The following is a 15,500-nucleotide window of genomic DNA, read 5'->3' as shown; positions in this document are numbered from 1 at the left end:
AGCCAGCCTGTCGGACAGGCAGGCTCGTTCAAGTGTGCCAGCAGCCAGGGCACGCGGACGGGAGGGAGGAAGGAAGGAAGGGAGGGAGGCATCCGATGGAGCCCGGCTACAGAGCAACGGGGCGCCGCCGCCGCCGGCACAACAGGGCCCGGTGCTCCTGCACCCTGCATCCTCCCCGCCTGCACCAGACTGCCAAGACTGCTGCTCTCCTGCCCAGACAGACAGACCAGCTACAAGCATCACCACCTAGCCATAGCATCAGCAAAACTCTGCCTACCTGCCCTGCCCTGGCCTGGCCTGGCCTCCTGGCCTCCTCTGATGCGTCTGCCTGCCCCAGGCCCAAAGCCCCGCCCACCGTTCAAGGTAAGGCAGAGGCACAACCCCCCACTCCACCCACTCAGACCTCCCCAATATACATCGGCAGTGCAGTGCATCTCTAGCCTCGCTCAGAATCACGTCCCAAACCCCAAGATCACTCAAACGTCTCATGCTTACACCTACCTACTCGGCGTCCAGCTTTGGCGCACGTCTCCACAATTGCCACATCCGTCCACGTGCCCCTGCTTCACGCACGGCACTGTGCCTCCCTCCGGCAGGCATTTCGCCGATCCGTTTCCTGTTTCACAACCAAGGCATAATCAGTACCCCTTTCCTTCCACGGCGCGCACACGCGCCCACCCACTCCACCACTGAGCCATGCCGGCCAAAAACGCACCTGCAGAGCAGTGGGGCACAGGGCCGCCGTCAGCCCGCGACACATTTCCCTCCTGCCGTGCCCTCCCTCCTGTTTCTACATCCGTGCACCCACCCCGCTGCAAAACCAGTCAGTCTGCTCAGGCGTCAGCACAGAGGCATAATGAAGGGCCTCGGCCCTTCTCCCTTTACTGCCCTCTGTACAGCTTGGCAGATCCCTCAGCACTCCGTGTGCACGTGTGTCTGTGACTCTGTGTGTGTGTGTGTGTGTGTGAGAGAGAGAGATTGAGTGAGTGAGTGAGTGAGTGAGTGAGTGAGTGAGTGAGAGAGAGAGAGACAGACCCTGCCAGATCCCTCAGCATTCCATGTGTGTTTGTGTCGGTGGGTGAGAGAGACAGAGACAGAGACAGAGAGACAGACAGACACACACACACACACACACACACACCCACCCACCTCCACACACCCCCGTGTGCACGTGTGTCTGTGACTCTGTGTGTGTGTGAGATTGAGTGAGAGAGAGAGACAGACCGACCCTGCCAGATCCCTCAGCATTCCATGTGTGTTTGTGTCGGTGGGTGAGAGAGACAGAGACAGACACAGAGAGACAGACAGACACACACACACACCCACCCACCCCCATCCACCCTGGTAAAAAAAGGTGGTGGGGGAGCAGGGGAGAAGACACCACTGTGTCCAATGATAGCCTGTGCAGACGCAAAGTCTACAGCTTCTGTGAGATGAAACAAACTCAAGCCACTCAACAATTGTAATTCCACACACATCAAAATAAAGGCACAGAGGTGTGAATGGCTGCACTTCAGCCTTCGGCTTGGAGAGCACACCCATTGTTTCTCCTCAGGCACACCTGTAGCTGACATCTTCCTATTCCCAAGCTTGCCAGGAGGCTTTTCTGCCCGCGGACTTTGGCCACGTCCACAAACCTCGTAACCGGTCTTGAGCGGCGCACGTGGCCTCTGCCTTTGTCGCCCGGTGCAGTCCCATCCGCTCGCTCCCTCCCGGAGAGGGCAGAGCCTCCGAAGGAGACCGTTCAGCTGGATGCGCCAGCCAGCTGGGGCACGCAAAGCCGAGAGGCGCGCTCTCTTTGCCGAGTGCAGGGACGCCCTTGAAGGGCCGAGCGGCCTGCTCCCACTCCCCCTGCAGACTTTTGTGCAGACAGGACAGCGTGACCAGCCTCCCACGACCAGGAGAGCAGTGCAAGTTGAGCCAGCCTCTGAGACCGACCTGGGAGCCAGCCGAGGAAGCCGGCAGCCTTGACGTAGGCAGTGTGCCAGTGACGTAGGCGCCCGTAGGTACGGCCCCACTCCCAGATGATTGGTGGATCACTGGCAGCTTTACATAGCCTCTGACAAGTTGCACTCAGGACGGACCAGGTAGGCAACAGCTGTCCAGCACACCCACCGATCCCAGACAACCTAGGGGAGAGCTGCCAGCGGGCCAGGGCAGCAAGGTCTTTGCCAGGCCTCCTGCTTCAATCTAAACACCAGAGGCTAGGCAGGATGTAGCCGACTCAAGAGGCCGCCTGCATCGCTTCTCGGCCTTTTGGCTAAGATCAAGTGTAGTATCTGTTCTTATCAGTTTAATATCTGATACGTCCCTTATCTGGGGACCATATATTAAATTGATTTTTGGAACAGGGAGATGGAATAGGGGCTTGCTCCGTCCACTCCACGCATCGACCCGGTATTGCAGTGCCTCTGGGAACGGTGCACTCCCCTTCTGGGGAATTTCAAAGTAGCAAAGAAAAGAAAAACGACGAAAGCTCCATCAGGCGGCGGCGGCGGCACAGCAGCACAGACAAGCATGCACGCACATGGAGAGAGAGGAGAGCTGCTTGCTCTACACCTCTCCTGTGTCTGTGTCTGTCTGTCGATACAGCTCACTCACTCACTCACTCACGCAATGTGCAGACAACTCAACAACAGCACGGGCATCATATCTGGGCCGTTTGGCTAAGATCAAGTGCACATCCGGGCTGCAACCAGATCAGGTGCTGCAGGCAAGGCAGCAACTTCATGAGAGATGCCCCTTGGCATTCATTCCTGAAGCAAACTGCTCAACCGGCGCACTCATTCTGATGCCTGCTCACTCGGCTGCTGCCTGCACCAAGCACAGAAGCAGAGTGAAGTGGAGCAGGCCGAAAGACCTTTTCTGTCCCGCCACACTCGCTCCACTTCTCAGGCTCAGGCTTCTCAGCTGCTCCTTGAAGCCAACGGAGGACGCGACGGACGGACGGACGGACGGATGGACGGGCGGGCGAAGGAAGGAAGGAAGGAAGGAAGGAAGGAAGGAAGGAAGGAACGAACGATATCGAGTCACTGGCTCTGCTGCAATTTCACCAGCAGCCAGCCAGCCTGTCGGACAGGCAGGCTCGTTCAAGTGTGCCAGCAGCCAGGGCACGCGGACGGGAGGGAGGAAGGAAGGAAGGGAGGGAGGCATCCGATGGAGCCCGGCTACAGAGCAACGGGGCGCCGCCGCCGCCGGCACAACAGGGCCCGGTGCTCCTGCACCCTGCATCCTCCCCGCCTGCACCAGACTGCCAAGACTGCTGCTCTCCTGCCCAGACAGACAGACCAGCTACAAGCATCACCACCTAGCCATAGCATCAGCAAAACTCTGCCTACCTGCCCTGCCCTGGCCTGGCCTGGCCTCCTGGCCTCCTCTGATGCGTCTGCCTGCCCCAGGCCCAAAGCCCCGCCCACCGTTCAAGGTAAGGCAGAGGCACAACCCCCCACTCCACCCACTCAGACCTCCCCAATATACATCGGCAGTGCAGTGCATCTCTAGCCTCGCTCAGAATCACGTCCCAAACCCCAAGATCACTCAAACGTCTCATGCTTACACCTACCTACTCGGCGTCCAGCTTTGGCGCACGTCTCCACAATTGCCACATCCGTCCACGTGCCCCTGCTTCACGCACGGCACTGTGCCTCCCTCCGGCAGGCATTTCGCCGATCCGTTTCCTGTTTCACAACCAAGGCATAATCAGTACCCCTTTCCTTCCACGGCGCGCACACGCGCCCACCCACTCCACCACTGAGCCATGCCGGCCAAAAACGCACCTGCAGAGCAGTGGGGCACAGGGCCGCCGTCAGCCCGCGACACATTTCCCTCCTGCCGTGCCCTCCCTCCTGTTTCTACATCCGTGCACCCACCCCGCTGCAAAACCAGTCAGTCTGCTCAGGCGTCAGCACAGAGGCATAATGAAGGGCCTCGGCCCTTCTCCCTTTACTGCCCTCTGTACAGCTTGGCAGATCCCTCAGCACTCCGTGTGCACGTGTGTCTGTGACTCTGTGTGTGTGTGTGTGTGTGTGAGAGAGAGAGATTGAGTGAGTGAGTGAGTGAGTGAGTGAGTGAGTGAGTGAGTGAGAGAGAGAGAGACAGACCCTGCCAGATCCCTCAGCATTCCATGTGTGTTTGTGTCGGTGGGTGAGAGAGACAGAGACAGAGACAGAGAGACAGACAGACACACACACACACACACACACACACCCACCCACCTCCACACACCCCCGTGTGCACGTGTGTCTGTGACTCTGTGTGTGTGTGAGATTGAGTGAGAGAGAGAGACAGACCCTGCCAGATCCCTCAGCATTCCATGTGTGTTTGTGTCGGTGGGTGAGAGAGACAGAGACAGAGACAGACACAGAGAGACAGACACACACACACACACAAACACACACACACACCCACCCCCACACACCCCCGTGTGCACGTGTGTCTGTGACTCTGTGTGTGTGTGAGATTGAGTGAGTGAGAGAGAGAGACAGACCGACCCTGCCAGATCCCTCAGCATTCCATGTGTGTTTGTGTCGGTGGGTGAGAGAGACAGAGACAGACACAGAGAGACAGACAGACACACACACACACCCACCCACCCCCATCCACCCTGGTAAAAAAAGGTGGTGGGGGAGCAGGGGAGAAGACACCACTGTGTCCAATGATAGCCTGTGCAGACGCAAAGTCTACAGCTTCTGTGAGATGAAACAAACTCAAGCCACTCAACAATTGTAATTCCACACACATCAAAATAAAGGCACAGAGGTGTGAATGGCTGCACTTCAGCCTTCGGCTTGGAGAGCACACCCATTGTTTCTCCTCAGGCACACCTGTAGCTGACATCTTCCTATTCCCAAGCTTGCCAGGAGGCTTTTCTGCCCGCGGACTTTGGCCACGTCCACAAACCTCGTAACCGGTCTTGAGCGGCGCACGTGGCCTCTGCCTTTGTCGCCCGGTGCAGTCCCATCCGCTCGCTCCCTCCCGGAGAGGGCAGAGCCTCCGAAGGAGACCGTTCAGCTGGATGCGCCAGCCAGCTGGGGCACGCAAAGCCGAGAGGCGCGCTCTCTTTGCCGAGTGCAGGGACGCCCTTGAAGGGCCGAGCGGCCTGCTCCCACTCCCCCTGCAGACTTTTGTGCAGACAGGACAGCGTGACCAGCCTCCCACGACCAGGAGAGCAGTGCAAGTTGAGCCAGCCTCTGAGACCGACCTGGGAGCCAGCCGAGGAAGCCGGCAGCCTTGACGTAGGCAGTGTGCCAGTGACGTAGGCGCCCGTAGGTACGGCCCCACTCCCAGATGATTGGTGGATCACTGGCAGCTTTACATAGCCTCTGACAAGTTGCACTCAGGACGGACCAGGTAGGCAACAGCTGTCCAGCACACCCACCGATCCCAGACAACCTAGGGGAGAGCTGCCAGCGGGCCAGGGCAGCAAGGTCTTTGCCAGGCCTCCTGCTTCAATCTAAACACCAGAGGCTAGGCAGGATGTAGCCGACTCAAGAGGCCGCCTGCATCGCTTCTCGGCCTTTTGGCTAAGATCAAGTGTAGTATCTGTTCTTATCAGTTTAATATCTGATACGTCCCTTATCTGGGGACCATATATTAAATTGATTTTTGGAACAGGGAGATGGAATAGGGGCTTGCTCCGTCCACTCCACGCATCGACCCGGTATTGCAGTGCCTCTGGGAACGGTGCACTCCCCTTCTGGGGAATTTCAAAGTAGCAAAGAAAAGAAAAACGACGAAAGCTCCATCAGGCGGCGGCGGCGGCACAGCAGCACAGACAAGCATGCACGCACATGGAGAGAGAGGAGAGCTGCTTGCTCTACACCTCTCCTGTGTCTGTGTCTGTCTGTCGATACAGCTCACTCACTCACTCACTCACGCAATGTGCAGACAACTCAACAACAGCACGGGCATCATATCTGGGCCGTTTGGCTAAGATCAAGTGCACATCCGGGCTGCAACCAGATCAGGTGCTGCAGGCAAGGCAGCAACTTCATGAGAGATGCCCCTTGGCATTCATTCCTGAAGCAAACTGCTCAACCGGCGCACTCATTCTGATGCCTGCTCACTCGGCTGCTGCCTGCACCAAGCACAGAAGCAGAGTGAAGTGGAGCAGGCCGAAAGACCTTTTCTGTCCCGCCACACTCGCTCCACTTCTCAGGCTCAGGCTTCTCAGCTGCTCCTTGAAGCCAACGGAGGACGCGACGGACGGACGGACGGACGGATGGACGGGCGGGCGAAGGAAGGAAGGAAGGAAGGAAGGAAGGAAGGAAGGAACGAACGATATCGAGTCACTGGCTCTGCTGCAATTTCACCAGCAGCCAGCCAGCCTGTCGGACAGGCAGGCTCGTTCAAGTGTGCCAGCAGCCAGGGCACGCGGACGGGAGGGAGGAAGGAAGGAAGGGAGGGAGGCATCCGATGGAGCCCGGCTACAGAGCAACGGGGCGCCGCCGCCGCCGGCACAACAGGGCCCGGTGCTCCTGCACCCTGCATCCTCCCCGCCTGCACCAGACTGCCAAGACTGCTGCTCTCCTGCCCAGACAGACAGACCAGCTACAAGCATCACCACCTAGCCATAGCATCAGCAAAACTCTGCCTACCTGCCCTGCCCTGGCCTGGCCTGGCCTCCTGGCCTCCTCTGATGCGTCTGCCTGCCCCAGGCCCAAAGCCCCGCCCACCGTTCAAGGTAAGGCAGAGGCACAACCCCCCACTCCACCCACTCAGACCTCCCCAATATACATCGGCAGTGCAGTGCATCTCTAGCCTCGCTCAGAATCACGTCCCAAACCCCAAGATCACTCAAACGTCTCATGCTTACACCTACCTACTCGGCGTCCAGCTTTGGCGCACGTCTCCACAATTGCCACATCCGTCCACGTGCCCCTGCTTCACGCACGACACTGTGCCTCCCTCCGGCAGGCATTTCGCCGATCCGTTTCCTGTTTCACAACCAAGGCATAATCAGTACCCCTTTCCTTCCACGGCGCGCACACGCGCCCACCCACTCCACCACTGAGCCATGCCGGCCAAAAACGCACCTGCAGAGCAGTGGGGCACAGGGCCGCCGTCAGCCCGCGACACATTTCCCTCCTGCCGTGCCCTCCCTCCTGTTTCTACATCCGTGCACCCACCCCGCTGCAAAACCAGTCAGTCTGCTCAGGCGTCAGCACAGAGGCATAATGAAGGGCCTCGGCCCTTCTCCCTTTACTGCCCTCTGTACAGCTTGGCAGATCCCTCAGCACTCCGTGTGCACGTGTGTCTGTGACTCTGTGTGTGTGTGTGTGTGTGTGAGAGAGAGAGATTGAGTGAGTGAGTGAGTGAGTGAGTGAGTGAGTGAGTGAGAGAGAGAGAGACAGACCCTGCCAGATCCCTCAGCATTCCATGTGTGTTTGTGTCGGTGGGTGAGAGAGACAGAGACAGAGACAGAGAGACAGACAGACACACACACACACACACACACACACCCACCCACCTCCACACACCCCCGTGTGCACGTGTGTCTGTGACTCTGTGTGTGTGTGAGATTGAGTGAGAGAGAGAGACAGACCCTGCCAGATCCCTCAGCATTCCATGTGTGTTTGTGTCGGTGGGTGAGAGAGACAGAGACAGAGACAGACACAGAGAGACAGACACACACACACACACAAACACACACACACACCCACCCCCACACACCCCCGTGTGCACGTGTGTCTGTGACTCTGTGTGTGTGTGAGATTGAGTGAGTGAGAGAGAGAGACAGACCGACCCTGCCAGATCCCTCAGCATTCCATGTGTGTTTGTGTCGGTGGGTGAGAGAGACAGAGACAGACACAGAGAGACAGACAGACACACACACACACCCACCCACCCCCATCCACCCTGGTAAAAAAAGGTGGTGGGGGAGCAGGGGAGAAGACACCACTGTGTCCAATGATAGCCTGTGCAGACGCAAAGTCTACAGCTTCTGTGAGATGAAACAAACTCAAGCCACTCAACAATTGTAATTCCACACACATCAAAATAAAGGCACAGAGGTGTGAATGGCTGCACTTCAGCCTTCGGCTTGGAGAGCACACCCATTGTTTCTCCTCAGGCACACCTGTAGCTGACATCTTCCTATTCCCAAGCTTGCCAGGAGGCTTTTCTGCCCGCGGACTTTGGCCACGTCCACAAACCTCGTAACCGGTCTTGAGCGGCGCACGTGGCCTCTGCCTTTGTCGCCCGGTGCAGTCCCATCCGCTCGCTCCCTCCCGGAGAGGGCAGAGCCTCCGAAGGAGACCGTTCAGCTGGATGCGCCAGCCAGCTGGGGCACGCAAAGCCGAGAGGCGCGCTCTCTTTGCCGAGTGCAGGGACGCCCTTGAAGGGCCGAGCGGCCTGCTCCCACTCCCCCTGCAGACTTTTGTGCAGACAGGACAGCGTGACCAGCCTCCCACGACCAGGAGAGCAGTGCAAGTTGAGCCAGCCTCTGAGACCGACCTGGGAGCCAGCCGAGGAAGCCGGCAGCCTTGACGTAGGCAGTGTGCCAGTGACGTAGGCGCCCGTAGGTACGGCCCCACTCCCAGATGATTGGTGGATCACTGGCAGCTTTACATAGCCTCTGACAAGTTGCACTCAGGACGGACCAGGTAGGCAACAGCTGTCCAGCACACCCACCGATCCCAGACAACCTAGGGGAGAGCTGCCAGCGGGCCAGGGCAGCAAGGTCTTTGCCAGGCCTCCTGCTTCAATCTAAACACCAGAGGCTAGGCAGGATGTAGCCGACTCAAGAGGCCGCCTGCATCGCTTCTCGGCCTTTTGGCTAAGATCAAGTGTAGTATCTGTTCTTATCAGTTTAATATCTGATACGTCCCTTATCTGGGGACCATATATTAAATTGATTTTTGGAACAGGGAGATGGAATAGGGGCTTGCTCCGTCCACTCCACGCATCGACCCGGTATTGCAGTGCCTCTGGGAACGGTGCACTCCCCTTCTGGGGAATTTCAAAGTAGCAAAGAAAAGAAAAACGACGAAAGCTCCATCAGGCGGCGGCGGCGGCACAGCAGCACAGACAAGCATGCACGCACATGGAGAGAGAGGAGAGCTGCTTGCTCTACACCTCTCCTGTGTCTGTGTCTGTCTGTCGATACAGCTCACTCACTCACTCACTCACGCAATGTGCAGACAACTCAACAACAGCACGGGCATCATATCTGGGCCGTTTGGCTAAGATCAAGTGCACATCCGGGCTGCAACCAGATCAGGTGCTGCAGGCAAGGCAGCAACTTCATGAGAGATGCCCCTTGGCATTCATTCCTGAAGCAAACTGCTCAACCGGCGCACTCATTCTGATGCCTGCTCACTCGGCTGCTGCCTGCACCAAGCACAGAAGCAGAGTGAAGTGGAGCAGGCCGAAAGACCTTTTCTGTCCCGCCACACTCGCTCCACTTCTCAGGCTCAGGCTTCTCAGCTGCTCCTTGAAGCCAACGGAGGACGCGACGGACGGACGGACGGACGGATGGACGGGCGGGCGAAGGAAGGAAGGAAGGAAGGAAGGAAGGAAGGAAGGAAGGAACGAACGATATCGAGTCACTGGCTCTGCTGCAATTTCACCAGCAGCCAGCCAGCCTGTCGGACAGGCAGGCTCGTTCAAGTGTGCCAGCAGCCAGGGCACGCGGACGGGAGGGAGGAAGGAAGGAAGGGAGGGAGGCATCCGATGGAGCCCGGCTACAGAGCAACGGGGCGCCGCCGCCGCCGGCACAACAGGGCCCGGTGCTCCTGCACCCTGCATCCTCCCCGCCTGCACCAGACTGCCAAGACTGCTGCTCTCCTGCCCAGACAGACAGACCAGCTACAAGCATCACCACCTAGCCATAGCATCAGCAAAACTCTGCCTACCTGCCCTGCCCTGGCCTGGCCTGGCCTCCTGGCCTCCTCTGATGCGTCTGCCTGCCCCAGGCCCAAAGCCCCGCCCACCGTTCAAGGTAAGGCAGAGGCACAACCCCCCACTCCACCCACTCAGACCTCCCCAATATACATCGGCAGTGCAGTGCATCTCTAGCCTCGCTCAGAATCACGTCCCAAACCCCAAGATCACTCAAACGTCTCATGCTTACACCTACCTACTCGGCGTCCAGCTTTGGCGCACGTCTCCACAATTGCCACATCCGTCCACGTGCCCCTGCTTCACGCACGGCACTGTGCCTCCCTCCGGCAGGCATTTCGCCGATCCGTTTCCTGTTTCACAACCAAGGCATAATCAGTACCCCTTTCCTTCCACGGCGCGCACACGCGCCCACCCACTCCACCACTGAGCCATGCCGGCCAAAAACGCACCTGCAGAGCAGTGGGGCACAGGGCCGCCGTCAGCCCGCGACACATTTCCCTCCTGCCGTGCCCTCCCTCCTGTTTCTACATCCGTGCACCCACCCCGCTGCAAAACCAGTCAGTCTGCTCAGGCGTCAGCACAGAGGCATAATGAAGGGCCTCGGCCCTTCTCCCTTTACTGCCCTCTGTACAGCTTGGCAGATCCCTCAGCACTCCGTGTGCACGTGTGTCTGTGACTCTGTGTGTGTGTGTGTGTGTGTGAGAGAGAGAGATTGAGTGAGTGAGTGAGTGAGTGAGTGAGTGAGTGAGTGAGAGAGAGAGAGACAGACCCTGCCAGATCCCTCAGCATTCCATGTGTGTTTGTGTCGGTGGGTGAGAGAGACAGAGACAGAGACAGAGAGACAGACAGACACACACACACACACACACACACACCCACCCACCTCCACACACCCCCGTGTGCACGTGTGTCTGTGACTCTGTGTGTGTGTGAGATTGAGTGAGAGAGAGAGACAGACCCTGCCAGATCCCTCAGCATTCCATGTGTGTTTGTGTCGGTGGGTGAGAGAGACAGAGACAGAGACAGACACAGAGAGACAGACACACACACACACACAAACACACACACACACCCACCCCCACACACCCCCGTGTGCACGTGTGTCTGTGACTCTGTGTGTGTGTGAGATTGAGTGAGTGAGAGAGAGAGACAGACCGACCCTGCCAGATCCCTCAGCATTCCATGTGTGTTTGTGTCGGTGGGTGAGAGAGACAGAGACAGACACAGAGAGACAGACAGACACACACACACACCCACCCACCCCCATCCACCCTGGTAAAAAAAGGTGGTGGGGGAGCAGGGGAGAAGACACCACTGTGTCCAATGATAGCCTGTGCAGACGCAAAGTCTACAGCTTCTGTGAGATGAAACAAACTCAAGCCACTCAACAATTGTAATTCCACACACATCAAAATAAAGGCACAGAGGTGTGAATGGCTGCACTTCAGCCTTCGGCTTGGAGAGCACACCCATTGTTTCTCCTCAGGCACACCTGTAGCTGACATCTTCCTATTCCCAAGCTTGCCAGGAGGCTTTTCTGCCCGCGGACTTTGGCCACGTCCACAAACCTCGTAACCGGTCTTGAGCGGCGCACGTGGCCTCTGCCTTTGTCGCCCGGTGCAGTCCCATCCGCTCGCTCCCTCCCGGAGAGGGCAGAGCCTCCGAAGGAGACCGTTCAGCTGGATGCGCCAGCCAGCTGGGGCACGCAAAGCCGAGAGGCGCGCTCTCTTTGCCGAGTGCAGGGACGCCCTTGAAGGGCCGAGCGGCCTGCTCCCACTCCCCCTGCAGACTTTTGTGCAGACAGGACAGCGTGACCAGCCTCCCACGACCAGGAGAGCAGTGCAAGTTGAGCCAGCCTCTGAGACCGACCTGGGAGCCAGCCGAGGAAGCCGGCAGCCTTGACGTAGGCAGTGTGCCAGTGACGTAGGCGCCCGTAGGTACGGCCCCACTCCCAGATGATTGGTGGATCACTGGCAGCTTTACATAGCCTCTGACAAGTTGCACTCAGGACGGACCAGGTAGGCAACAGCTGTCCAGCACACCCACCGATCCCAGACAACCTAGGGGAGAGCTGCCAGCGGGCCAGGGCAGCAAGGTCTTTGCCAGGCCTCCTGCTTCAATCTAAACACCAGAGGCTAGGCAGGATGTAGCCGACTCAAGAGGCCGCCTGCATCGCTTCTCGGCCTTTTGGCTAAGATCAAGTGTAGTATCTGTTCTTATCAGTTTAATATCTGATACGTCCCTTATCTGGGGACCATATATTAAATTGATTTTTGGAACAGGGAGATGGAATAGGGGCTTGCTCCGTCCACTCCACGCATCGACCCGGTATTGCAGTGCCTCTGGGAACGGTGCACTCCCCTTCTGGGGAATTTCAAAGTAGCAAAGAAAAGAAAAACGACGAAAGCTCCATCAGGCGGCGGCGGCGGCACAGCAGCACAGACAAGCATGCACGCACATGGAGAGAGAGGAGAGCTGCTTGCTCTACACCTCTCCTGTGTCTGTGTCTGTCTGTCGATACAGCTCACTCACTCACTCACGCAATGTGCAGACAACTCAACAACAGCACGGGCATCATATCTGGGCCGTTTGGCTAAGATCAAGTGCACATCCGGGCTGCAACCAGATCAGGTGCTGCAGGCAAGGCAGCAACTTCATGAGAGATGCCCCTTGGCATTCATTCCTGAAGCAAACTGCTCAACCGGCGCACTCATTCTGATGCCTGCTCACTCGGCTGCTGCCTGCACCAAGCACAGAAGCAGAGTGAAGTGGAGCAGGCCGAAAGACCTTTTCTGTCCCGCCACACTCGCTCCACTTCTCAGGCTCAGGCTTCTCAGCTGCTCCTTGAAGCCAACGGAGGACGCGACGGACGGACGGACGGATGGACGGGCGGGCGAAGGAAGGAAGGAAGGAAGGAACGAAGGAAGGAAGGAAGGAACGAACGATATCGAGTCACTGGCTCTGCTGCAATTTCACCAGCAGCCAGCCAGCCTGTCGGACAGGCAGGCTCGTTCAAGTGTGCCAGCAGCCAGGGCACGCGGACGGGAGGGAGGAAGGAAGGAAGGGAGGGAGGCATCCGATGGAGCCCGGCTACAGAGCAACGGGGCGCCGCCGCCGCCGGCACAACAGGGCCCGGTGCTCCTGCACCCTGCATCCTCCCCGCCTGCACCAGACTGCCAAGACTGCTGCTCTCCTGCCCAGACAGACAGACCAGCTACAAGCATCACCACCTAGCCATAGCATCAGCAAAACTCTGCCTACCTGCCCTGCCCTGGCCTGGCCTGGCCTGGCCTCCTGGCCTCCTCTGATGCGTCTGCCTGCCCCAGCCCCAAAGCCCCGCCCACCGTTCAAGGTAAGGCAGAGGCACAACCCCCCACTCCACCCACTCAGACCTCCCCAATATACATCGGCAGTGCAGTGCATCTCTAGCCTCGCTCAGAATCACGTCCCAAACCCCAAGATCACTCAAACGTCTCATGCTTACACCTACCTACTCGGCGTCCAGCTTTGGCGCACGTCTCCACAATTGCCACATCCGTCCACGTGCCCCTGCTTCACGCACAGCACTGTGCCTCCCTCCGGCAGGCATTTCGCCGATCCGTTTCCTGTTTCACAACCAAGGCATAATCAGTACCCCTTTCCTTCCACGGCGCGCACACGCGCCCACCCACTCCACCACTGAGCCATGCCGGCCAAAAACGCACCTGCAGAGCAGTGGGGCACAGGGCCGCCGTCAGCCCGCGACACATTTCCCTCCTGCCGTGCCCTCCCTCCTGTTTCTACATCCGTGCACCCACCCCGCTGCAAAACCAGTCAGTCTGCTCAGGCGTCAGCACAGAGGCATAATGAAGGGCCTCGGCCCTTCTCCCTTTACTGCCCTCTGTACAGCTTGGCAGATCCCTCAGCACTCCGTGTGCACGTGTGTCTGTGACTCTGTGTGTGTGTGTGTGTGTGTGAGAGAGAGAGATTGAGTGAGTGAGTGAGTGAGTGAGTGAGTGAGTGAGAGAGAGAGAGACAGACCCTGCCAGATCCCTCAGCATTCCATGTGTGTTTGTGTCGGTGGGTGAGAGAGACAGAGACAGAGACAGAGAGACAGACAGACACACACACACACACACACACACACCCACCCACCTCCACACACCCCCGTGTGCACGTGTGTCTGTGACTCTGTGTGTGTGTGAGATTGAGTGAGAGAGAGAGACAGACCCTGCCAGATCCCTCAGCATTCCATGTGTGTTTGTGTCGGTGGGTGAGAGAGACAGAGACAGAGACAGACACAGAGAGACAGACACACACACACACACAAACACACACACACACCCACCCCCACACACCCCCGTGTGCACGTGTGTCTGTGACTCTGTGTGTGTGTGAGATTGAGTGAGTGAGAGAGAGAGACAGACCGACCCTGCCAGATCCCTCAGCATTCCATGTGTGTTTGTGTCGGTGGGTGAGAGAGACAGAGACAGACACAGAGAGACAGACAGACACACACACACACCCACCCACCCCCATCCACCCTGGTAAAAAAAGGTGGTGGGGGAGCAGGGGAGAAGACACCACTGTGTCCAATGATAGCCTGTGCAGACGCAAAGTCTACAGCTTCTGTGAGATGAAACAAACTCAAGCCACTCAACAATTGTAATTCCACACACATCAAAATAAAGGCACAGAGGTGTGAATGGCTGCACTTCAGCCTTCGGCTTGGAGAGCACACCCATTGTTTCTCCTCAGGCACACCTGTAGCTGACATCTTCCTATTCCCAAGCTTGCCAGGAGGCTTTTCTGCCCGCGGACTTTGGCCACGTCCACAAACCTCGTAACCGGTCTTGAGCGGCGCACGTGGCCTCTGCCTTTGTCGCCCGGTGCAGTCCCATCCGCTCGCTCCCTCCCGGAGAGGGCAGAGCCTCCGAAGGAGACCGTTCAGCTGGATGCGCCAGCCAGCTGGGGCACGCAAAGCCGAGAGGCGCGCTCTCTTTGCCGAGTGCAGGGACGCCCTTGAAGGGCCGAGCGGCCTGCTCCCACTCCCCCTGCAGACTTTTGTGCAGACAGGACAGCGTGACCAGCCTCCCACGACCAGGAGAGCAGTGCAAGTTGAGCCAGCCTCTGAGACCGACCTGGGAGCCAGCCGAGGAAGCCGGCAGCCTTGACGTAGGCAGTGTGCCAGTGACGTAGGCGCCCGTAGGTACGGCCCCACTCCCAGATGATTGGTGGATCACTGGCAGCTTTACATAGCCTCTGACAAGTTGCACTCAGGACGGACCAGGTAGGCAACAGCTGTCCAGCACACCCACCGATCCCAGACAACCTAGGGGAGAGCTGCCAGCGGGCCAGGGCAGCAAGGTCTTTGCCAGGCCTCCTGCTTCAATCTAAACACCAGAGGCTAGGCAGGATGTAGCCGACTCAAGAGGCCGCCTGCATCGCTTCTCGGCCTTTTGGCTAAGATCAAGTGTAGTATCTGTTCTTATCAGTTTAATATCTGATACGTCCCTTATCTGGGGACCATATATTAAATTGATTTTTGGAACAGGGAGATGGAATAGGGGCTTGCTCCGTCCACTCCACGCATCGACCCGGTATTGCAGTGCCTCTGGGAACGGTGCACTCCCCTTCTGGGGAATTTCAAAGTAGCAAAGAAAAGAAAAACGACGAAA

At 58.0% G+C, this 15,500-nt stretch overlaps 5 non-coding genes across 5 annotated transcripts; all 5 read left to right on the top strand.

The window, feature by feature from the left end:
* Positions 1 to 2,240: 2,240 nt before the first annotated feature.
* Positions 2,241 to 2,431, top strand: LOC140192189 (U2 spliceosomal RNA). The gene has a single exon (XR_011884141.1). It is a non-coding gene; the product is annotated as a U2 spliceosomal RNA (small nuclear RNA).
* A 3,071-nt stretch (positions 2,432 to 5,502) lies between these two features.
* On the top strand, positions 5,503 to 5,693 carry LOC140192178 (U2 spliceosomal RNA). Its single transcript, XR_011884132.1, has one exon. It is a non-coding gene; the product is annotated as a U2 spliceosomal RNA (small nuclear RNA).
* A 3,063-nt stretch (positions 5,694 to 8,756) lies between these two features.
* On the top strand, positions 8,757 to 8,947 carry LOC140192166 (U2 spliceosomal RNA). Its single transcript, XR_011884121.1, has one exon. It is a non-coding gene; the product is annotated as a U2 spliceosomal RNA (small nuclear RNA).
* Positions 8,948 to 12,014: 3,067 nt separating this feature from the next.
* On the top strand, positions 12,015 to 12,205 carry LOC140192155 (U2 spliceosomal RNA). Its single transcript, XR_011884110.1, has one exon. It is a non-coding gene; the product is annotated as a U2 spliceosomal RNA (small nuclear RNA).
* A 3,060-nt stretch (positions 12,206 to 15,265) lies between these two features.
* On the top strand, positions 15,266 to 15,456 carry LOC140192249 (U2 spliceosomal RNA). The gene has a single exon (XR_011884183.1). It is a non-coding gene; the product is annotated as a U2 spliceosomal RNA (small nuclear RNA).
* The last annotated feature ends 44 nt before the right edge of the window (positions 15,457 to 15,500 follow it).

This window comes from Mobula birostris (genome assembly GCF_030028105.1).
Source record: "Mobula birostris isolate sMobBir1 chromosome 11 unlocalized genomic scaffold, sMobBir1.hap1 SUPER_11_unloc_2, whole genome shotgun sequence".
NCBI classification, from domain to species: Eukaryota; Metazoa; Chordata; class Chondrichthyes; order Myliobatiformes; family Myliobatidae; genus Mobula; species Mobula birostris.
Note: the sequence above shows the minus strand (reverse complement) of the source record. Positions and strands in the feature narration are given on the sequence as shown.